The following is a 23,866-nucleotide window of genomic DNA, read 5'->3' on the forward strand; positions in this document are numbered from 1 at the left end:
GGAGTGCAGTAGCACAATCTCGGCTCACTACAACCTCTGCCTCCCATGTTCAAGTGATTCTCCTGATTCAGCCTCCTGAGTAGCTGGGATTACAGGCACCCGCCACTACGCCCAGCTAATTATTGTATTTTTAATGGAGACAGGATTTCACCATGTTGGCCAGGCAGGTCTCGAACTCCTGACCTCAGGTGAGCCACCTACCTCTGCCTCCCAGCTGGGATTACAGGCGTGAACCACCATGCCGGCCCCATTCTCTCTTTTAATTCTAACATTCACTCTGGGAGGTCAGTCTATGTTGCCTAATTATCCTCATTTTATTGAGAAGGAAATTCAAGTTCAAAGTGGCTCCTTGACTTGCCAGCTTGATCCCGTGTCCTCCCAACCAGCCATCACCTCCTCTTTATGGTTTGTTGGGTACAGCTTGCGTGTTCCAGGCAAGTGACTACTCAGCGCAGCTGCTGGCCCCTGGCTGAGACCTCTGGCCCTTGTGCGGGGCCAGGGATGTGGGCAGAGCCCCAGGCAGCTGCCAGGAGCCAGACTCTGTCCAGCGCCCTGGGGATCCCCTCTTGCCAGCGCCTGAAATGCCTGCTTTGTCGCTTAGCAACTGCTGGTGGCGTCAACAGTAAAGGGCTGTGATCCTGTTTCAGAGCCTCTGAGGTCTTCCAAAGGTGTTTGCTCTTTCTAATGCCAATTATGCACCCCTGAGGCCAATACCAACTTGTAGGGCACAGGCAAGGGCTGGACCATTCAGCATCCTCCCTACTCCCCTGGCCTTGGTGGGCCCAGCCCTGAGCTCAGGGTACCCAGAGGGCAATCTGCTCTCCCCAGGCCTCCTCCTAGGCTGTCAGGGTGTGAGGTGTCAGATCTGGGGCACTCCTGACACTCTAATCCTCCCAGGATTCCAGCAGGTGCCAAGTCTCTGGTATCAGGGGAAATGACCTCAGAGCTTTGGATGTGGCTGGCAGGCTACTGTCCAGACTTAAAGGTCTCCCAGCAGGCACCTGTCACCTGAGCTGGGAGGTCTCTCGTCCCTCTCCTGCCTCAGACCTTCCAGAAGACAGCTGAGGCTTCTGGGAGAGAAAGTGGACTTCAGGACAAGATGAGACCTTGGAATTTCAAATCCCCTTTTATGAATTCTCTAAAGCCCGGGCTGGGCACAGTGGCTCATGCCTGTCATCCTAGCACTTTGGGAGGCCAAGGTGGGCAGACCACTTGAGGTCAGGAGTTTGAGGCCAGCTTGGCCAACATGGTGAAATCCTGTCTCCACAAAAAACACAAAAATTAGCCAGGCAGGGTGGCGGGCACCTGTAATCCCAGCTACTCGGGAGAGTGAGGCAGGAGAATCGCTTGAACCTGGGAGGTAGAGGCTACAGTGAGCTGAGATCACATCACTTCACTCCAACTTGGGCAACAGAGTGAGAGACCCTGTCTCAAAAAATATATCTATATCTGTATCTATATATATATAGATGTATATAATAAAATCTGAAAACGCAGCTTTCCTTTTGGGCCAGTGGAGGAGAAGCGAACCTGCCGTGTACTGCGTGGGCTTGGGGGCCCTGAGGAAGACCCTCTCTTGCTCCCAGGTATTTATCACTGCACCGCACAGTGGATAGAAAGTGAAATTAGGACCACTCTTCACGCTGCCACTCGCCGTGGCCTTCACCTCCTTCCCTTCCCCTCCTTCCCTTCCCCTGAACCTGTGAGGAGTGTGGAACTGCTCCATCACGTCCATTTTCACACATGAGGAATCCCAGGTTCGGAAAGGTTATTTGTGATTCATCCCAAGCCAGGGACCAAAACTGGTCAGGGCAGAGCTCAATCCCAAAGGCAGGTTTTCCGTTTCCACCGTAACCCAAAGCACTCGACCATTCTCCAGCCATGCTCCTTTCATAATAGGAGTCACATGCACGTAAGTGTGTTCATTTGGAAATTCTTTGGTGGAGCTATTTATGTGACCATTCATCACCAATGTATTTTTAAAAATTAATTATTATTATTTTTTGAGACAGAGTCTTGCTGTGACACCCAGGCTGGAGTGCAGTGGTGTGATCTTGGCTCAATACAACCTCCACCTCCCTGATTCAAGTGATTCTCTTGCCTCAGCCTCCTGAGTAGCTGGAATTACAGGCGCCTGCTAATTTTTGTATTTTTTAGCCACCAGGGTTAAGCCACCACACCTGGCTAATTTTTGTATTTTTTAGTAGAGATGGGGTTTCACCATATTGGCCAGGCTAGGCTCAAACTCCTGACCTCAAGTGATCTGCCCGCCTCGGCCTCCCAAAGTGCTAGGATTACAGGCGTGAGCCACGGTGCCCAGTTTATTAAGCACATTCTGTGAGCCCAGTTCTTGGCTGGAGACTATGGGCAACTCCAAGGTGAAAACGGTCTAGTTCCTGCTTGAGAAGGAGAAGGAGACGTGGATTAAGGAGAAAGGGAAGACAGGTCCTGAAGACAGACCTGCAGGGAGAACGATGGGATAGAGGAGGGGACGGCCAGCACATCCGAGGGGGCACTGTCTGTGGGCTGGGGCCCTGGAGGGCTTCCTGGAGGTGGACTGGGGGAAAAGGGGGCTCTGTTTGGAAGCTGTGATGACCCTTGAGAGTCTTGATGGACGCAACAGCCAAAAGCCCCGAGCTCCCAGTTGGCAGAGGTGCAGGCTGGGGCTGGGGCTATGCTCAGAGTCCCCTGGTGCCCAGAGGTGTGTGGAGACAGAGCCCGGAGGAAGCTGCAGTGCACACATCCCCTGCTTGGTGGAGTGGAGAACCCGTCCCGGGCATCCCTAGCTCAACTCTGAAGAGCAGAGCACAGTAGGTCCCCCATTGAGGGCCCCAGCCAAGACCCCCGGGGAGGGACAGCCCTTTAAAAGCCCTTTCCTTCCCTGCAGGTACATGTGGGTGCTTTTCCCAAAAGTTGGGGTAGAACCACCTCTCTCTTTGGAGAAAGTTATTCCATGGTAACTACTAACACAGCAGGGCTCAGGGATCAGCAGACCCTCGACAAGAGTGAAGTCAGGTCACAGACTGCAGCAGGGTTAAGCCCCCTGTGGACCAGGCTGGCCCTGCCACTTACCAGCTTTGGGGATTTGGGGCAAATCACTTAATGCTCTGAATTTCAGTTTCTCCTCTGTAAAATACAGTTGTGTCTGCCTTATAGGGTGGTTGTGAGTTTTTCTTTTTTAAGTCTTTCTTTTTAAAATTTTTTAGATGGGGTCTCACTCCATCACTCAGGCCAGAGGATGGTGGTGCCGTTATGGCTCACTGTACCCTCAAATTCCTGGGCTCAAGAAATCCTCCTCTCTCAGTCTCCCAAAGGGCTGGGATTACAGGTGTGCACCACTACACCTGGCTAATTTTTAAAAATCTTTTGTACATACAGGATCTTGCTATATTGCCCAGGCTGCCCTCAAACTCCTAACCTCACGTGATTTTCCTGCCTTGGCCTCCAGAAGGTTTGGGATTACAGGTGTGAACCACCACACCCAGCCAGCAAATTTTTCATGAGATGATGTCTATTAAGTGACCAGCACACAGTAGGCCCTCACAAGGCAGCAGTTACCTAGCCAGGTAGATCACACATATCCAGCACTCAAGAAATGTCTGAAGAATGAATCAAACACTTTTCCTTTTTCTTTTTGTCTGCCAATATTTGTTCTTTACCTAGAAAGCTAGTTGAGATCAGAAAGCTACAATGCTTGAAAACAAGCCACCCTGGGCTGGAAGTGGGGGTGTGACTGCTGTGTCCTTTGCGGGGCTGATTTGTCGGAGCTGAGTGTGAAGCCTGGACAGAGTGGCTCACCTGGAACCCCCAGGACACCTCTCCAGGGGGACTGGGTTAATGGGCTTTTCAGTTACTTGCCCTTTCTAATTCCAGTACATTCTCATTTAAAAATACCTTAAAAGTGATCAGTGTTCATTAAAACAAGGGCTTATATCAGGAGCATATGATATACCAAGTGCTCTTCTAATGTGTCTCTTTCTTTTTTCTTGAGACCAAGCCTTGCTCTATAAAAGAAGACCTTCAAAAACAAAAGAATATACTATGTTCAGGATTGAAATACTCAGTATTGTTTTTGTTTTTGTTTGTTTTTTGAGACAAATCTCACTCCATCAGCCAGGCTGGAGGGCAGTGGCATGATCTGGCCTGACTGCAACTTCCACCTCCCAGGTTCAAGTGATTCTCTTGCCTCAGCCTCCTGCGAAGCTTAAATTACAGGTGTGTGCCACCATGCCCTGCTAATTTTTGTATTTTTTAGTAGAGACAGGATTTCTTTTTTTTTTTTTTTTTTAGAGCGGGGTTTTTGCCTTGCCCCCCGGTGGGGTGCAGTGGGCGGGTCTTCGCCCCCCGCCCACCCCGCCTCCCGGGGTTACGCCATTCTCCTGCCTCAGCCTCCCGAGTAGCTGGGACTATAGGCGCCTGCCACCTCGCCCGGCTAGTTTTTTTTTTTTTTGTATTTTTTTTAGTAGAGACGGGGTTTCACCGTGTTAGCCAGGATGGTCTCGATCTCCTGACCTCGTGATCCGCCCGTCTCGGCCTCCCAAAGTGCTGGGATTACAGGCTTGAGCCACCGCGCCTGGCCGAGACAGGATTTCACCATGTTGGCCAGGCTGATCTCAAATTCCTGGCCTCAAGTGATCTGCCCACCTTGTCCTCCCAAAGTGCTGGCAGGTATGAGCCACCACGCCCAACCTAACATGTCTTAATTTGTTCATCTGCATGATAATTTTACAACATAGGTGCTATCATTTTCCACCTTTTATGGGTAAGTAAACTGAGGCACAGAGAGTTTAAATAACTTGCCCAGAGTCAACCAGCTGAGAAGTAACAGAGCGGGGACATGAGCCCTGGCAATCTGGCTCTAGACTCCCACTCTTTTTTTTTTTTTTTTTTTGAGACAGAGTCTCGCTCTGTTGCCCAGGCTGGAGTGCAGGGGCCGGATCTCAGCTCACTGCAAGCTCCGCCTCCCGGGTTTACGCCATTCTCCTGCCTCAGCCTCCCGAGTAGCTGGGACTACAGGCGCCCGCCACCTCGCCCAGCTAGTTTTTTGTATTTTTTAGTAGAGACGGGGTTTCACCGTGTTAGCCAGGATGGTCTTGATCTCCTGACCTCGTGATCCGCCCATCTCGGCCTCCCAAAGTGCTGGGATTACAGGCTTGAGCCACCGCGCCCGGCCTAGACTCCCACTCTTAATCACTGGATGATCATGTCTTATTGTCTGTATATGCCTTTTTTTTAATGACTCCAGAGCGAAGGGCTCACTCTGTTGCCTTGGCTGGAGTGCAGCGGTATGATCATGGGTCACTGAAGCCTCGACCTCCTGGGCTCAGGTGATCCTCCCATCTCAGTCTTGCAAATAACTGGGACCACAGATACATGCCACCATGCCTAGCTATCTTTCTTTTTTTAAAAAAATTTTGGAGACCAGGTCTCACTCTTTGGCCCAGGCTGGAGTACAGTGGCACAGCTGCAGCTCATTGCAGCTTCAACCTCCCGAGCTCAGGTGACTGCCCACCTCAGCTTCCCGAGTAGCTGGCACTACAGGCATGTACCGCCGTGCTCGTCTAATTTTTTAATTTTTTTTTTTTTTTTTTTGTGGAGACGGGGTTTCACCATGTTGCCCAGGCTGGTCTCAAACTCCCTGCCTCGGCCTCCCAAAGTGCTAAGATTATAGGTCGGAGCTACCTGGCCATGCCTGGCCTTATATATTTCTTATGGTACATATATGTAAAAATACAGGAAAGTAAAAATAAGTTAAAGATAACCTACATTCTTAATATCCAAAGATAATTGTTGTTGCTAACGGTGTAATGAGAAGTTACACACATAACATTTGAAGCAAGACAAACTTATGTTTGAATTCTGGCTTCACTGTTTTTGGGGCAGTGTGACCTTGGCGTAGAAAACAGATAAAAATACTTCTGTAATCTTGGAGGAGGGAAGATCTTTCTTGACAATGATACCAAAGACCAGTGAAAAAAATGGACGGATGTTACATACAACGATTAAGAACTTCTGAATGTCATGACAGAGAACAAAACAAAATGTAAAGTCAAATAGCAAACTGAGAAAAAATACTTGCTTTGTATGTAATAGAAACGCATATATGAAGGACTATTTAAAAATCAGTAAGAAGTAGACCTCACTAAAAATGAGAGATTCTGTCAAAGAACTGCAAATGGCCAGTAAACATATACTCAACCTTATGAATAACCAAAAGAATAATTAAAATGATGAGATGTGATTTTCATACATCAGATTTATGTATTTATGCAGGGATTAAAATGACTGACAATAGCTGGGAACGATGGTGTGCACATGCAGTCCCAGTTGCTGGGGAGGCCAAGGTGGGAGGATCTCATGAGCCCATGAGTTCGAGGTCAGCCTGAGAAACAGAGTGAAACACCGTCTCACCAAAACCAAAACCAAACCAAACCAAAGGCTGACAATAACCAGTGTTGGCAAGGATGCAGATGCTTTCCTAGACTGTGAGTGGTGGGTGGTGGAGTGGGTGTGGTAAATACAGCTTTTCAGGAGACACGTTGGTAATGTATCGAAATCCTTTTCCATGTGCCCACCACTTGGCCTAATATTTCAACCTCAAATAACTTATCCTTTTTTTTTTTTTTTTTTTGGTGGAGTCTCCCTCTGTTGCCCAGGCTGGAGTGCAGTGGTTCAATCTCGGCAAACTGTAACTCTGTCTTCCGTGTTCAAGTGATTCTCCTGCCTCAGCCTCCTGGGTAGCTGTGACCACAAGCGCCCACCACCATGCTCACCTAAGTTTTGTATTTTTAGTAGAGATGCTGTTTCACCATGTTGGTCAGGTTGGTCTTGAACTCCTGACCTCAGGTGATTGCCTGCCTCACCCTCCAAAGTGCTGGGATTACAGGTGTGAGCCACTGCGCCTGGCCCCAAATAGCTTATTTGAATGAAAGGATAAATCATCAAATGAGAATGATGTATATGCTCGAATAGTCACTGGAACATTTTTATAAAAGCAAAAACTGGAAACAACCTACATGTCCTTTAAAAGGAGATTGTTAAGTAAAATACTGTAAAGTTATAAAATAGATTATTACATAGCTGTTAAAGGAGATACAGCAGATTTAAACATGCTGATGATAAGGGAAAAAGTCCAAAAAAAATCAAAAACCAAGTTGGGGTATGTGATCTTATTTTTGAGTAACAGAGTCTTCTGGCTAAGCCCTAACTTGGATTTTGATTTTGACTCTATACAACTGGTTTTCTGGAATTTGTAGGAGTTGAGATGTTTGAAATGTTTGACAGACTATTTTGTAAATATGCATGAGGTTTCTCTTGAAGACTCAAGCACAGTGTTGAGAAAATGGTGGAGATTTGTAAGCAGGGCTAGGACCACAGCATGTGTAAGAAAGGGATAACGGTAAGATTTTTTTTTTCCTTTGGTTATTTGTGCATCTATAATTGTATTTGTAGATTTACCAAAGACTGGTATGTATAAGCAACATTCATTAAAAAAAAACTTATTGACCAGGCGCGGGGGCTCACGCCTGTAATCCCAGCACTTTGGGAGGCTGAGGCAGGCGGATCACGAGGTCAGGAGATCAAGACCATCCTGGCTAACACGGTGAAACCCCGTCTCTACTAAAAATACAAAAAATTAGCCGGGCGTGGTGGCGGGCACCTGCAGTCCCAGCTACTCAGGAGACTGAGGCAGGAGAATGGCGTGAACTCGGGAAGCGGAGCTTGTAGTGAGCCGAGATCGCGCGCGCAGCTGCACTCCAGCCTGGGTGAAAGAGTGAGACTCCGTCTCAAAAATAAATAAAAAAATTTTAAAAATAAAATAAATAAATAAAATAAAAAACTTATTTAGGCCAGGTGCAGTGGCTCACACCTGTAATCCCAGCACTTTGGAAGGCCAAGGTGAGAGGATCACTTGAGTCCAGGGGTAAGAAAAGTAGCCTGGGCAACTTAGTGAGATCCTCTCCACAAATAAAAGAAAAACAAAAACAAGCAACAAAAAACCCCACACTTATTTATTGAACATAAACATAGAGAAGGCGTAACTTGATGAGTTTTCTCAAAGTGAGCAACCGAATGTGACTACCAGTCAGATATAAAAATTTGTGGGAGCCCCGGGCCGGGCGTGGTGGCTCACGCCTGTAATCCCAGCGCTTTGGGAGGCCGAGGCGGGCGGATCACGAGATCTGGAGTTCAAGACCATTCTGGCCAACATGGTGAAACCCTGTCTCTACTAAAAATAAAAATATGAGCCGGGCGTGGTGGCATGCGCCTGTAGTTCCAGCTACTTGGGAGGATGAGGCAGGAGAATCACTTGAACCACGGAGGCAGAGGTTGTTGCAGTGCGCCGAGATTGTGCCACTGCACTCCATCCTGGGTGACAGAGCGAGACTCCATCTCAAAAAAAAAAAGGAACTTGTGGGAGCCCGGAAGCTGATCTCTTGCATCCCCACTTTCCTTCTCAGGGGACCACTCTTTTGACTTCCAACACCAGAAATAAGTTTGATTGTATTTGAACTTTACATCAGTGGAACCATAAAGCATGGCCTCTTTTATGTTTAGCTTCTTTCCCTCAACATTATGAAATGCAGCTGAGTGTACTGTCACTTATATTCCTTTCTGCATAGTATTTTACTGTATGTATATACACACATTATTTATCCATTTTTCTGTTTATGAATATTTGGATTGTTTTCATCTTTGTCTATGAAAAACGATGTCACTATAGATGTTCTCACACATGACTTTTCGTGTGTAAATGTGCCTATTTTATTAGTTATATACCAAGCTGGTTAAAGGGTTTATTTACATTTAGCCTTTTTTTTTTCTTTTTTGAGACAGAATCTCCCTCTGTGGCCCAGGTTGGAGTGCAGTAGCGTGATCCAGGCTCGCTGCAACCTCCGCCTCAAGGGTTCAAGTGATTCTCCTGCCTCAGCCTGCAGAGTAGCTGGGACTACAGGCACCGGCCACCACACCCAGCTAATTTTTGTATTTTTAGTAGAGACGGGGTTTCACCATGTTGGCCAGGCTGATCTCAAACTCCTGACCTCAAGTGATCTGCCCATCTTGGCCTCCCAAAGTGCTAGGATTATAGGCGTGAGCCTTTGTGCCTGGCCACTTACATTTAGCTTTAATAGATAGTGCCAAACCATTTTCCAAAGTTGTACCAGATTACATTTCTACCAATGGTGTTTGGGAGTTTCAGTTCCACCATAAATTTGCCAGCAAGTGACGTGTCATGTCAATTTTGAGTATACTGGTGGGTGGATATCTCACTGTGGTTTTAACTTGTGATTGACTGATGACTAATGAGAATTAACACTTTTTTAAACAAGTTTCTTGGCCATTTGGACATCCTTTGTGTTCTAGACATTTGCTTTTATTCTGTTGAGTTATTAATCTTTTTCTTATGAATTTGCAGTTCTTTATGCATTTTGGATATTAGATCTTTGTCAGTTACTCGTATTGCAAAAATATTTTTAAAAATATTTATTTATCTATTTGTAAAGAAAGTGTCTTGCTATGTTGTCCAAGCTGGTCTTGAACTCCTGGGCTTAAGCGATCCCTCTGCCTTGGCCTCTGAAAGTGTTGGGATTATAGGCCAGAGCCATCATACCCAGATGCAATAAATCTTTTCCCATTCTAATAGCTTTCCTTTTTACTCTCTTAATAGTTTGTTTGATAAACAGATGCTCTTTAATATAGTTCAGTTTATCTACTTTTCTTTTACGATAGATTTGTGCTTCTTTGTGTCCTGCTTAATACATTTTGCCTAAAATAAGGAAGTAAATATATTTTTCTATGCCAGTTTCTAAAAGCTTTATTGTTTCACCTTTCATATTCAGAGCCTATCTGGATTTGATTTTTGTGTGTGGTATGAGATAAGAGTCAAGATTCACTTTTTTTCCTATATGGTTATTCAGCTGACCCAGCACCACTAATTGAAAAGACCCATCTCTTCCCCACTGTGCCAACGTGTCATTTTTTGTCTTAATTGTCTGTATATGTGTGTGCTGTTTCTTGACACTCTGTTATTTCACATTGGCCTCTTTGCCTGTCTTTGTATTAATACTGGGCTATTTTAGTTATTGCACAGTAGTACCCCCTTGTCTACAGTTTCTCTTTCCATGGTTTATGTTACTTAAGGTACAGAACAATGATATATTCTGAGAAGAAGAGTTCACATTCGCATGACTTTCATTCCAATATATTGTTATAATTGTTCTATTTTATTATTAGTTTTTGTTGTTAATCTTTTAATGGGACTAATTTGTAAGTCAAATTTTATTATAGGTATGTAACAGAAAAAAAAAAAACTATATTATATATAGGTTTTGCTGTTATCTGTGATTTCAGGCATCCACCAGGGGTCTTGAAACATATCCCTGACAGATAAGAAGAAACTACTATGGTCCAAATCCTTCAATCTTGGCCCTTTGTATTTTTGTATAAATTCTAGAATTGGTTTGTCCATTTCAACCTCCCTCATTCCCTTTCCCCCATACCCCGGCCACCACAAAAACCCACTGGGATTTTAATTGTGATTGCTTTGAATCTATAGATCGAGTTAGGGAGAAGTGATATCTTAACAATACTATTTCTTTTGTTTCTTTTTTTTTTTCTTTTTTCTGAGACAGAGTCTCATTCTGTTGCCCAGGCTGGAGTGCAGTGGTACAACCCTGGCTCACTGCAACCTCCACCTCCTGGTTTCAAGCGATTCTCCTGCCTCAGCCTCCTGAGTAGCCAGGATTACAGGTGCCCGCCACTATGCCCGACTAATTTTTGTATTTTTGGTAGAGATGGGGCTTCACCATGTTGGCCAGGCTGGTATCAAACTTCTGGCCTCAAGTGATCTACCTGCCTCAGCTTCCCAAACTGCTGGGATTACAGGTGTGAGCCACTGCCCCAGCCAATACTGAGTATTTCGATCCTGAACATATCCTGAAATGATATCCTTTCATTTTTGAGGGTCTTCTTTTATAATCCTCCATGAAGTTGTATCATTTTTTGTGTAGAGGCTCTGTACAGTTTTGTTGTGTTCATCCCTGTATATTTATGTCCTTGATGCTACTGTGTATGATATTTAATTTTTCTCAATTTCTAATTAGCTAGAAATGCAATGAATTTTTTAAAATTTTGACCTCGTATCTAGTGACCTTGTTAAATTCATTTATTAATGGTAGCAGTTTTTTTTTTGGAGACGGGGTCTCACTCTGTCACCCAGGCTGGAGTGCAATGGTACGATCTCTGCTCACTGCAACTTCTGCCTCCTGGGTTCAAACGATTCTTATGTCTCAGCCTCCCGAGTAGCTGGGATTACAGGCACACACCACCACGCCTAACTAATTTTTGTATTTTTAGTAGAGATGGGGTTTCACCATGTTGGCCAGGCTGGTCTTGAACTCCTGACCTCAGATGATTCTCCCACCTCAGCCTCCTAAAGTGCTAGGATTACAGACATGGGCCACTGTACCCGGCCATGTAGATTTGTTTAGATTTTCTAGGTCTATGATAATGTCATCTGTGTATTATAGCAATTTTAATTTCTTCCTTACTGATTCTTTTTAAAAAATTTTATTTTATTTATTTATTATTTTATTTATTTAAAATATTTTTGAGGCAGAGTCTCAGTTTGTCACTCAGGCTGGAGTGTAGTGGTGCCATCTTGGCTCACTGCAGCCTTGACCTCCCAGGTTCAAGAGATCCTCCTGCCTCAGCCCCCCAGGTAGCTGAGACTACAGAGGCATGCCACCACGCCTGGCTAACTTACTGATTCTTAGACATTTTATTTATCCTCTCCTTTCCCCTGTACATCTTCTCTTTTTCCTCCTCCTGTTTTCTTTTTCTTCCTCTTTTTGTTGATTGTAATTATTTCATTGGTTAAGACCGCTACTACCATGTTAAAAAGAAGTGGTGATAACGGGCATCATTGTTCTAAACTCAGTGGAATGCTTTTAACATTTCACCATTAAGTATGATATGCTGTAGAATTTTAGAATTCAAAGTGAAATTCACCTAACATAACAATTAGGGCACTTGGTTATTCATAACACTGTGCAATCACTACCTCTGTCTGATCCAAAACATTTCTGTCATTCCAAAATAAACTCTGTTCCTATTCAGCAATTACTCCCTATTCCCCCAAACCTCCCACCTCTGGCCACCACCAATCTGCATTCTGTTTCTATGATTTACGTGTTCTGGATATTTCATATAAGTAAAATCATACAACATCTCTGGTCTTTTGTGTCTAACTTCTCTTACTTAGCATACTGTTTTCAAGATTCATTCATGCTGTAGCACAAATCAGTACTTCATTCCTTTTTATGGCAGAATAATATTCCACTGTGTGTATGTACCACATTTGTTTATCCATTCAGATGTTGCTGGACATTCGATTGGTTTTGTCTTTTGGTGCTGCAAATAGTGTTGCTATGAACACTCATGTACAGCAGTTTCTCCCTCCCACCATCTAGGGTTTTGTTTTCCATTGTTTCAATCACCCACTGTCCAAAAATATTAAATGAAAAATTCAAGAAATAAACAATTCGTAAGTTTTTCTTTTGTTTGTTTTTTGAGACAGAGTCTCGCTCTATCACCCAGGCTGGAGTGCAGTGGCGTGATCTCGGCTCACTGCAAGCGCTGCCTTCCGGGTTCACGCCATTCTCCTGCCTCAGCCCCCCTAGAGTAGCTGGGACTACAGGTGCCCACCACCTCGCCCGGCTAATTTTTTTGTATTTTTAGTAGAGACGGGGTTTCACCATGTTAGCCAGGATGGTCTCGATCTCCTGACCTCGTCATCCGCCCACCTCAGCCTCCCAAAGTGCTGGGATTATAGGCGTAAGCCACCACACCCAGCCAATTTTTTTTTTTTTTTTTTGAGAGAGAGTCTTACTTTGTCATCCAGGCTGGAGTGCAGTGGCGTGATAGCTGACTGCAACCTCTGCCTCCTGAGTTCAAGTGATTCTTGTGCCTCAGCCTCCAGAGTAGCTGGGATTACAGGCGCCTGCCACCATGCCCTGCTAATTTTTATTTTTTTATTTTTAGTAGAGATGGGATTTTACCATGTTGGTCAGGCTGGTTTCGAACTCTCGACCCCAGGTCATCCGCCCGCCTCAGCCTCCCAACATGCTGGGATTACAGGCATGAGCCACCAGGCTCAGCCAACAATTCATAATTTTTAAATTGTGTGCTGTTCTGAGTAGTATAATGAAATCTTTTGCTGTCTGGCTCTGTCCCATCCGGGATATGAACCATTCCTTTGTTCAGCTTATCCACGCTGTATTTACTACCTGCCCACTAGTTATCAACGTCATCTTTTTTGCTCCTGACATTCAACCATCAACATCATCACGGCTTGATTATCCAGCATCGCCCAAAGCAGACCATCTTCCTCACACACAGTCAGAAGGTCAATAGCAGCCTAATGCTACATCGCAATGCCCGTCAGTCACCTCTCCTCATCTCATCACGTAGGCATTTAGCCTTTCGCATTATAAGAAGCAGAAGGGTGAGCACGACACAGTAAGATATTATGGGGGTGGAGGGAGAAGCCAAAAAAACCTGTAGTGTATATGATTTGGTACAATCTGAGGTTTGAGGCATCCACTGGAAATCTTGGAAAGTATCTCCTGCAGATAAGGGCAGACTGATGTATGAGGATTTTTTTTTTTTAGCCAGTTTTCAATTCTTTTAGGTATGTACCTAGAAGTGGACTTGCTGGGTCATATGATAATTCTATGTTTAACTTTTTGAGGAACCACCAAACTGTTAAACAACAACCTGAACCATTTTACATTCCTACCAGAAATGTATGAGGGTTCGAATTTCTCCACATTCTCACCAATGCTTGTTATCTTCCACTTTAAAAAATTTTAGCCATCCTCTTGAACATATTCATTATCAAATTAGGAAAGTTTTCTTCTGGGACAGCATCACTTTGTAATATTCTTGACAAAACTGCATAATCTCAATCTAGTTATGGGAAAACATCAGAGAAATTTGCACTTGGAGACATTTCACAAAACAAAGTACTCTTCAAAAAGTGTTAAGGTCATAAAGACAAAGAAAGATTGAGGAACTGTTCCAGATTGGAGGAAGGTAAGTAGACATGACAATTAAATGCTAGATGGGATCTTGGACTGGATCCTGGGTCAGAAAGGAACATTAATGGGAAATCTAGCAAACTTTTAAGAAGGTGGCTGGGTGCGGTGACTCATGCCTGTAATCCCAGAACTTTGGGAGGCCAAGCCAGGCAGATCACCTGAGGTGTGGAGTTTGACACCAGCCTGGCCAACATAGTGAAACCCTTGTCTGCCAAAAATACAAAAATTAGCTGGGCATGGTGGCACATGCCTGTAGTCCCAGCTACTTGGGAAGCTGAGGCAGGAGAATCACTTGAATCCAAAAGGCAGAGGTTGCAGTGAGCTGAGATTATGCCACTGCACTTCAGCCTGGCTGACAGAGTCAGACTCTGTCTCAAAAAAAATATATATATATATATAATATTTATATATTATATATAATTTCAAATATATAATAAAATTATAAATATATGTAAATATAGTATATAAATATATAAGTATATAATTATAATGTAGATATATATTATATTTATAGATATATAGATATTATATCTTTTTTTTTTTTTGAGACGGAGTCTCGCTCTGTGGCCCAGGCTGGAGTGCAGTGGCTGGATCTCGGCTCACTGCAAGCTCCGTCTCCCGGGTTCACGCCATTCTCCTGCCTCAGCCTCCCGAGTAGCTGGGACTACAGGCGCCCGCCACCTTGCCCGGCTAGTTTTTTGTGTTTTTTTAGTAGAGACGGGGTTTCACCATGTTAGCCAGGATGGTCTCCATCTCCTGACCTCGTGATCCGCCCGTCTCGGCCTCCCAAAGTGCTGGGATTACAGGCTTGAGCCACCGCGCCCGGCCTATATCTTTTTTATATATAAAATTTAAGAAGGTCTGTTAGTTAACCATATTGCATCAATGTTAATTTCCCAGTTTCAAAAATTGTACTACAGTTACATAAAAGGGTAAGATCAGGGGAAGTTGGGTGAAGAATATACAGAAACTTTGCACTATTTTTGCAACTTTTTTATAAGTCTTAAATAATATTTTAAAGTAAAAAAAAGTTCCCTTCTATTACTAGTTGCTATGTATTTGTTTTGAATGAGATTAAATTTTGGTAAATGCTTTTTCTGTGTCTATTGATATTATTATGCAATTTTCTCCTTTATTCTAGTAATACACTGAGTTATTGTGATTGCTATTTTTTCTTTAGGACTTTTTTTTGTCCATCTATGTTTCTGAGAAAGATTGGTGGATAGTTTTCCTTTGTTATAATGTCCTTGTCAGATATGGGGATTAAGGTTATGTGATCACCTATAATATACATTGGGAAATGTTTCATCTATTTTCCAAGGAAACCTATGCACAATTGGTGTATTCTTTAAATACTTGCTATATTCACCAAGAGAGCTATCTGGTCTTAGAATTTTGATTGAAAGAAGATTTTCCAAATATAGATTCCATTATTTTCAGTAAATATAGTACTCTTTGTATCTTGTTTTTCCCTTGTGTCAATTTTGTTTAGTTGTGTTTTTCTAGAAATGTGTCTATTTCACTTAAAATTTCAAGTTCACTGTCATAGTGTTATTCATAATATTTTTATCTTTCTAATATGTGGGATCTGTAATGATGCTCCCATTTGTTCCTGCTATTGGTAATTTGTGTCTTCTCTATTTTTATTCTTGATCATTCCTGCTAGGATCTTATACATTTAAATTTTTGACGCTCTTTATTGTATATTTGTTTTCAACTTTATTATTACTGCTGTTATTATTATTATTTTTTTCTCCCACTTTCTTTGTATTTAATTTACTATTTTCTTTTCCTTTTTCTTTGAGACAGAGTTTCACTCTTGTCACCCAGGCTGGAGTGCAATGGTGTGATCTCGGTTCACTGCAACCTCTGCCTCCTGGGTTCAAGCGATTTTCCTGCCTCAGCCTCCTGAGTAGTTGGAATTACAGGTGGCCGCCACCATGCCCGGCTAATTTTTTGTAATTTTAGTAGAGATGGGGTTTCACTGCATTGGCTAGGCCGATCTCGAACTCCTGACCTTGTGATCTGCCCTCCTTGGCCTCCCAAAGTGCTGGGATTACAGGCATGAGCCACGAGGCCCGGCCTTAATTTACTATTTTCTAACTATTATCTGGGCATACAGATAACTGATTTTTGGTACTTTTCTTCTTACGTATGTATTTGAAGCTATAAAATTTTCTTTATACATGCTTAAGCAGCAGCCCAGAAGTACTGAAATGCCATTTTTATATTATAATTCTCTTCAACATGTTTTCTAATTTTTATCGTAATTTTTTTGACCCATGGGTCATTGTGAAGTGTATTGCCTAATTTGTAAACTTTAGGTGAGTTTTTCTAGTTTTCTTTCACAAATTCATATTTAGCTTATTTCTATTGTAGTCAGAGATACACGCTCTATGTGATTTTAATCCTCTGAAATTTGTTGAGACTTGCTTTATGGCCAAGCGTACATTCCCTTCTTAAATTTTTCCATGTGCATTTGAAAAGAATATATGTCATTTAGTTGAGTTCAGCATTCTTTTTATTTTTTTTATTTTTTGAGACAGAATCTTGCCCTGTCAGCCAGGCTGCAATGCAGTGGCATGATCTCAGCTCACTGCAACCTCTGCCTCCTGGCTTCAAGCGATTCTCCTGCCTCAGCCTCCTGAGTAGCTGGGGTTACAGGTGTGCACCACCATGCCTGGCTATTTTTTGTATTTTTAGTAGAGATGAGATTTTGCCATGTTGGCCAGGCTGGTCTCAAACTCCTGGCCTCAAGTGACCCGCCTATCTCGGCCTCCCAAAGTGCTGGGATTACAGGCATGAGCCACCACACCTGGCCAAGATCATCTTTTATAACCAGATAGTTTTCAAAATCTAGATTGACAATGTTTGTCTTCTAATTTACATATTTTGTCCATTTATACTCAACATAGTTATGAAATATTGAGATTTAACTCTCTTTTCTCTATAGCTAAATGAGTTAATGTTGATTTTTATATTTTTCTTATTTTCTCTTGGATTAATCAATATTTTCAATAAATTTTCCTCCATTTTTAGCCTGGTAGTTATACCTTATTTTGTTCTTCTTTAAAGGGGTGCCTGAGATATTATAATGTGTATCCTTGACTTATTGAAATCTGATATAGATTAGTACTTTTACATTTTCTAGATAATGCAAGGTCCTTAGAACATTTTAACTCCATTTACTTCATCCTTCTCTTTATGCTACCGTTGTCCTATAGTTTATGTTTGGGGTTCTGTTGTTAGGTGCATGTATGCTTGTAGTTGTTATATTTCCCTGATGGATTAAACTTTTGCATCATTATAAAATACTATTCTTTGTCTCTAGTACAAATTTTTGCCTTAAAGCTTATTTCATTTGATATTAGTATAGCCATACTAGCTGTGCTTTGGCTAATGTTTGCATGGTATACCTTTTTCTATTTATTTAGTTAGTTAGTTATTTTAGAGACAGAGTCTCACTCTGTCACCCAGGCTGGAGTGCAGTGGCACCATCTTGGCTCACTGCACCCTCCACTTCCCAGGTTCAAGCGATTCTCGTGCTTCAGCCTCCTGAGTAGCTGGAATTACAGTTGTGTGCCACGATGCCCAGCTAAGTTTTGTATTTTTAGTAGAGATGGGGATTCACAATGTTAACCAGACTGACCTCAAACTCTTGACATCAAGTGATCCACTCACCTCTGCCTCCCAAAGTGCTGGGATTATAGGCGTGAGCCACTGCACCCAGCCTATCCCTTCACTTTTAACCTATTGCATCTTTGAATCTAAAGAGTACTCTTGTATACAGCATAGTGTGGGCTCATTTTTTAAAAAATTCGTTATGCCAATTCTGCCTTTTGATCAGTGTTTAATCTGTTTATATTTAATGTAATTACTAATAAGGTAGGATTGACACCGACTGTTTTGCTATTTATTTTCAATATATTTTATGTCTTTTTGTTCCACTATTTTGCAGTTACTGCTGGCTTTGCACTGAAAAGATATTTTATAGTGTACCATTTTAATTCCTTTGTTCTTTTCTTTACTATTTTGTTTTGTTTTTAACTTATTTCTTAGTGGTAGCCCTGAGGATTACAATTAGCACCTTCATTTAAAAACAGTCTAGTTTAGATCGCTAACAACTTTATATCAATCTTCCATGAAAACATTGCTTCAATATGGCTTCATTTCCTCCCCACTCCTTTGTGCTAGTATTGTCGTACATGTTACACATGTTACATCTTTATACGTTACAAGCCCATTAGCATAGTTTTATAATTATTGGCTTATGTGGTTGTCTTCTAAATTGGATAGGAAAAAAAAAAGAGTTACAAACAAAAATGCATGTATACTCTCTTTTATATTTATTTATGTAGTCACTTTAATTGGTGCTGTTTTTGTTTGCTTTTTTTTTTTTTTTTTTTTTTTTTTGAGACAGTCTCACTTGTCCCCCAAGCTGGAGTGCAGTCGTACGATCTTGGCTCACTGCAACATCCACCTCCTAGGTTCAAGCGATTCTCCTGCCTCAACCTCCCGAGTAGCTGGGATTACAGGTGTGCACCACTGTGCCCAGCTAATTTTTGTGTTTTCGGTAGAGACAGGGCTTTGCCATGTTGGCCAGGCTGGTCTTGAACTTCTGATCTCAAGTGATCTACCCACCTCAGCCTTGCAAAGTGCTGGGATTACAGATGTGAGGCACTGTGTCCTGCCTGTAGTTATCTTTTTTTGTGATGTCATTATCTAATTTTGGTTTTAGGGCAATGCTAGCCTCATAGAATGAGTTAGAAATTATTCCCTCTGCTTCTGTCTTCTAAAGGAGATTGTAGAGATTGGTATAATTTCTTCCTTAAATGTTTGGTAGAATTCACCAGTAAATACATGTGGGTCTGGTGTTCTGTTTTGGAATTTATTAAGTATTAATTCAACTTGTTCAATAGGTATAGGCCTATGCAGATTGTCTGTTTCTTCCTATGTGAATTTAGGCAGGTTGTGTCCTTTAATGAATTGATCCAATTGATCTAGGTTATAACATTTGTGGGAATAGGGTTGTTCATAGTATTTCCTTATTATCTTTTGAAAATTCACAGGAGCTGTAGTGATATCCCCCTTACATTTCCGATATTAGAGATTTGTATCCTCTTTATTTCCTAGTCTGTTTTATGTTTTATTAATCTTGCAAAAAACCACCTGTTGGTTTCATTGATCTTCTCTATTGAGTTCCTATTTGCAATATCATTGGTTTCTGCTTCAGTTTTTGTTATTTCTTTTTTTTTCCTGCTTCGTGTGAATTTAATTTACTCTTATATTTCTAGTTTCTGAAGGTAGAAGTTTAGATTATTGATTTTAGCTCTTTTTTCTTTTCTTTTCTTTTCTTTTTTTTTTTTTGACAGGATCTTACTCTGTCACCTAGACTGGAGTGCAGTGGTGAGATCAGGGCTCACTGCTGCCTCAACCTCCCAGACTCAAATGATTCTTCTGCCTCAGCCTCCCAAGTAGCTAGGATTACAGATGTATGCCATCACACCAGGCTAATTTTTTTTTTTTTTTTTTTGTAGAGCTAAAGTCTCACTATATTGTCCAGGCTGGTCCTGAACGTATGGACTAAGCAATCCTCTTGTCTCAGCCTCCCAAAGTGCTGGGATTCCAGGCATGAGCCACTGTGCCTGGCCTATTTTCTAATATATGCATCTGATGCCATACATTTCCCTCTAAGCACAGCTTTTGTTGCATCCCACAAATTTTGATAAGTTGTCTTTTTATTTTCACTGTGTTCACAGTATTTTTAAATTTACCCGAGATACTTTCTTTGACCCACATATTGCTTTGAACTGAATGTGTAATACATTGGTAGAAATAGAAGGAATGCAACTAATATCAGAGTTTCATAATATACATTAGACATTTACGTAAAAGCTATTTTCCAAATAGGTTTCCCCTATGTTCCTGTCTTTCCTATCTTCCTCAGACGGTAAATAATAATTACTGCTCTCATGGATAAGCTGTTCCATTGTGTTGGAGAGTAATTATATGTTTACGTTTCATATCATTATCATCTCCAAAAATTCTATCCTTCATTTCACAGCACAGTCTCATGGCACTGTTATACAGTAAAAGTGTTTTCCACTCAAATTAGAAGAGCCCAAAGCAATTAGAGCAAGCAGCATTGAAATTCATGTGAATAAATGCTGGAGTACCAACGATTTTTAAATATTGACTTAGTAGCAGGGGGTCTACCGGCATAAACCTTCCATTTATTCGTCTTATTAAAATTGTAATAATAGAAATGAAAGCTATTTTAATGAAAAAGGAACTCAGGCAGGAAGTCATTAAATATAACTAAATACACTGAAAATATAAATACCACGCATTTCCTGATTAGTATCAGGTAAATATCAAAATGTTCTATCCCAAATTCTGTTCTCAGAGAAAAAGGTCAGAGACAATTACAAAGAAGGTGTTTCATATTATCAGGTTCAGTTTTAAAACAATGAGATCCTTTGGGAAAATTGCCTTAGTCTTTCTTTTTATCAGAGATTTCTGTTGGTCCTTTTGTTGGTAATCCATTTATGTCTGCATTGTTATAGTGTCTTTGGCCTTTATTTTTATCGTTGGATTCTTGTATAGTTTTTCTAGGACATATATGACCAACCAAAAGGGAAATCAGAGGTATATGTGTGACCCAGGAACTTTTTGTGTTGTTTTGTTTTTCTGAGACAGAGTTTCACTTTGTCACCCAGGCTGGAGTGCATTGGCACCATCCCGGCTCACTGCAATCTCTGCCTCCTGGGTTCAAGCAATTCTCCTGCCTTGGCCTCCTGAATAGTTGGGGGATTACAGGTGCCACACCTCCACACTCAGCTAATTTTGTATTTTTAGTAGAGAGGAGGTTTCACCATGTTGCCATGTCCTGACCTCAGGTGATCGGCCCTTCTTGGCCTCCTAAAGTGCTGGAATTACAGGCGTGAGCCACTGTGCCCGGCCAGAAGTTTTTGCAGATTCAGAGCACAGTTGGAATGAAGACACAAGGAATGTACATCATTTTCCCAGGCCTGAGGTCCCAACCATGAGATGGGATGTACCCTCAGAGCACACGTGGGCTGGCAGGAGCCCAGTTGGGCAGAAAGGAAAACTGCATGGGGCTAAGGCTCCATGAGGCAGTGGACTGGAGCCTGCCAGGAGGCTTGGAAGTACTGAAATCACCCTGGCAGCATGGAGCCTAGAGCCTATCCCCAGCCCAAATCCTGGCTGCCTGCGGGGGCCACCCCAGCCCCACTCACCCACAATCACCCCATATGGTTTTTTGTTTTTGAGGCGGAGCCTTGCTCTGTCACCCAGGCTGGAGTGCAGGGGCGCGATCTCAGTTCACTGCAGCCTCTGCCTCCCAGGTTCAAGTGATTCTCATGCCTCAGCCTCTCAAGTAGCTGAGATTACAGGCACGGGCCACCATACAGGCTAATTTTTGTATTTTTAGTAGAGACAGGGTTTCTCCATGCTGGCCAGGCTGATCTTGAACTCCTGACCTCAAGTGATCTGCCCACCTCGGCCTCCCAAAGTGCTGGGATTATAGGCGTGAGCTATCTCTCCTGGCCCCATGTGTTATTTTGAAGTGTATTGTTTAATCTTCAAGTATTTTCAGATTTTCCAGCTATTTTTCTGTTACTGAGTTTTAGTTTAATTCCACTGTAGTCTGAGGATGGAGATATGATTTCCATTGTTTCAAATATTGGCCAGGCACAGTGGCTCATGCCTGTAATCCCAGCACTTTGGGAAGCTAAGGTGGGAGGATGGCCTCAGCTCAGTAGTTTGAGACCAGCCTGGCCAACATGGTGAAACCCCATCTCTACCAAAAATACAAAAAATTAACTGGGCATGGTGGTGTATACCTGTGGTTTCAGCTACTCAGGAGACTGAGGTGGGAGGATTGCTTGAGCCTAGGAGACGGAGGCTGCAGTGAGCTGAGATGACACCACTGCACTCCAGCCTGTGTGACAGAGTAAGACCCTGTCTCAAAAGAAAAGAAGGAAAAAAAAAGTTAAGGTGGTTTTAAAAATTATCATCATTATTTCACTATTTTTAAATTTTTTTTTCCTGTTCACTTAGAGGGAATGGAAGGTGGTTTTCTTTTTTAATGGCCCAGAAGTTGTCTATCTTGGTGAATGTTCCACATGAACTTGAGAAGAGAAGAATGAGTATTCTACTGTTGCTGAAGGAAGTTGTCTATAAGTAGCCATCACATCCCGTTGATTGGTGGTGGTGTTGAGTTTACCTAAGTCCTTACTGCTTCTTTGGCTGCTGGATCTGCCCCATTATGAAAAGGGAGGTTGGAGTCCCCAACTGTAATAGTGGATTTATGTATTTCTCCTTGTGGTTCTATCAGTTTTTGCCTCATGTACCACTGTGACCAGCTATACCATTGACTTTCAAACTGATTATTTATATAATTGATTATTATCTACTATATTCGTTACTGTTTTCTCTTTGTTGTTCTCCATTCCTAATTTTGCCTTTCACTCTTTTTCTGCCTTTTGTGGTTTTAAATAGGCATTTTGTATGATTCTGTTTTCTGTCCTTTCTTGGCATATCAGTTATACTTCTTTTTTACTTTTTACTTTTTTTTTTTTTTTTTGAGATGGTTTCACTCTGTCACCCAGGCTGGAGTGCAGTGGTGTGATCTCAGCTCACTGCTCTCCTCCTGGGCTCAAGGGATTCTCTTGCCTCAGCTTCCTGAGTAGCTGGGATTACAGGTGCGCACCATCACGCCTAGCTAATTTTGAGTTTTTAGTAGAGACGGGGTTTTACCATGTTGGCCAGAGTGGTCTCAAACTCCTGACCTCAAGTGATCTGCCTACCTTGGCCTCCTGAAGTGCTGGGATTACAGGCATGAACGGCCAGAGCTCAGGAGCTCAAGACCAGTCTGGCCAACATGGTGAAACCCCATCTCTACCAAAAAGACACCGTCTCATTCTTTTTTCATGGCCACATAATATTCCACAGCATATCTGTACCACATTTTCCTTATCCAATCAGCTGGTCACTTTTTAAACTTTTTTTAAATGGTTGCCCTAGAGTTTGCAATATACATTTACAATTAAATATAGTCCTCTTTCAAAAAACACTGCATCTTTTCAAGGGTTGTGCAAATACCTCATAATAAAACATTCCTAATTTGTCTCTCCTGTTCCTTGTATCATTGTTCTTATTCATTTCATTGTATACATAAGCATACGTGTGCACACACACACACACACAATCGTAATCATATATTACTGAATACATTGTTGTTATTTTGAACAAACGGTTATCTGTTAGATCAATTAAGATTAAGAAAAATGAAAATTTTTCTTTTACTTCCACTTATTCATTCTCTGGTCCTCTTCTTTTTTTTATATGAATCTGAGTTTCTGACCTACATTATTTTTGTTCTCTTTGAAGAAGTTATGTTAATATTTCTTGCAAGACAGTTCTAATGGCAACAAATTCTCTTCCAAATTTCTTTCCTCCTCCCCCTCCCAAAGCACAAGGAGATTTTTCTCAGAAATTCACTGTGAGAACTGCAAGGTAAATCTCACAAAAACATGGGGGCTCCATCAATGACAGATTGGATAAAGAAAATGTGATACAGATACACCATGGAATATTATGCAGCCATAAAAAAAGAATGAGATGGTGTCTTTGGGGGAACATAGGTAGAGCTGGAAGCCATTAGCCTCAGCAAACTAACACAGGAACAAAAAAGCAAATACTGAATGTTCTCACTTAGAAGTGGAAGCTGAATGATGAGA

At 42.1% G+C, this 23,866-nt stretch overlaps 1 pseudogene; it reads left to right on the forward strand.

Annotated features, from left to right (window-relative positions):
• Positions 1–501: 501 nt before the first annotated feature.
• The window catches only part of LOC111524404, a 47,516-nt pseudogene continuing 24,151 nt past the window's right edge, over positions 502–23,866 (forward strand).

This window comes from Piliocolobus tephrosceles, chromosome 17 (assembly GCF_002776525.5).
Source record: "Piliocolobus tephrosceles isolate RC106 chromosome 17, ASM277652v3, whole genome shotgun sequence".
Classification (NCBI taxonomy): Eukaryota; Metazoa; Chordata; class Mammalia; order Primates; family Cercopithecidae; genus Piliocolobus; species Piliocolobus tephrosceles.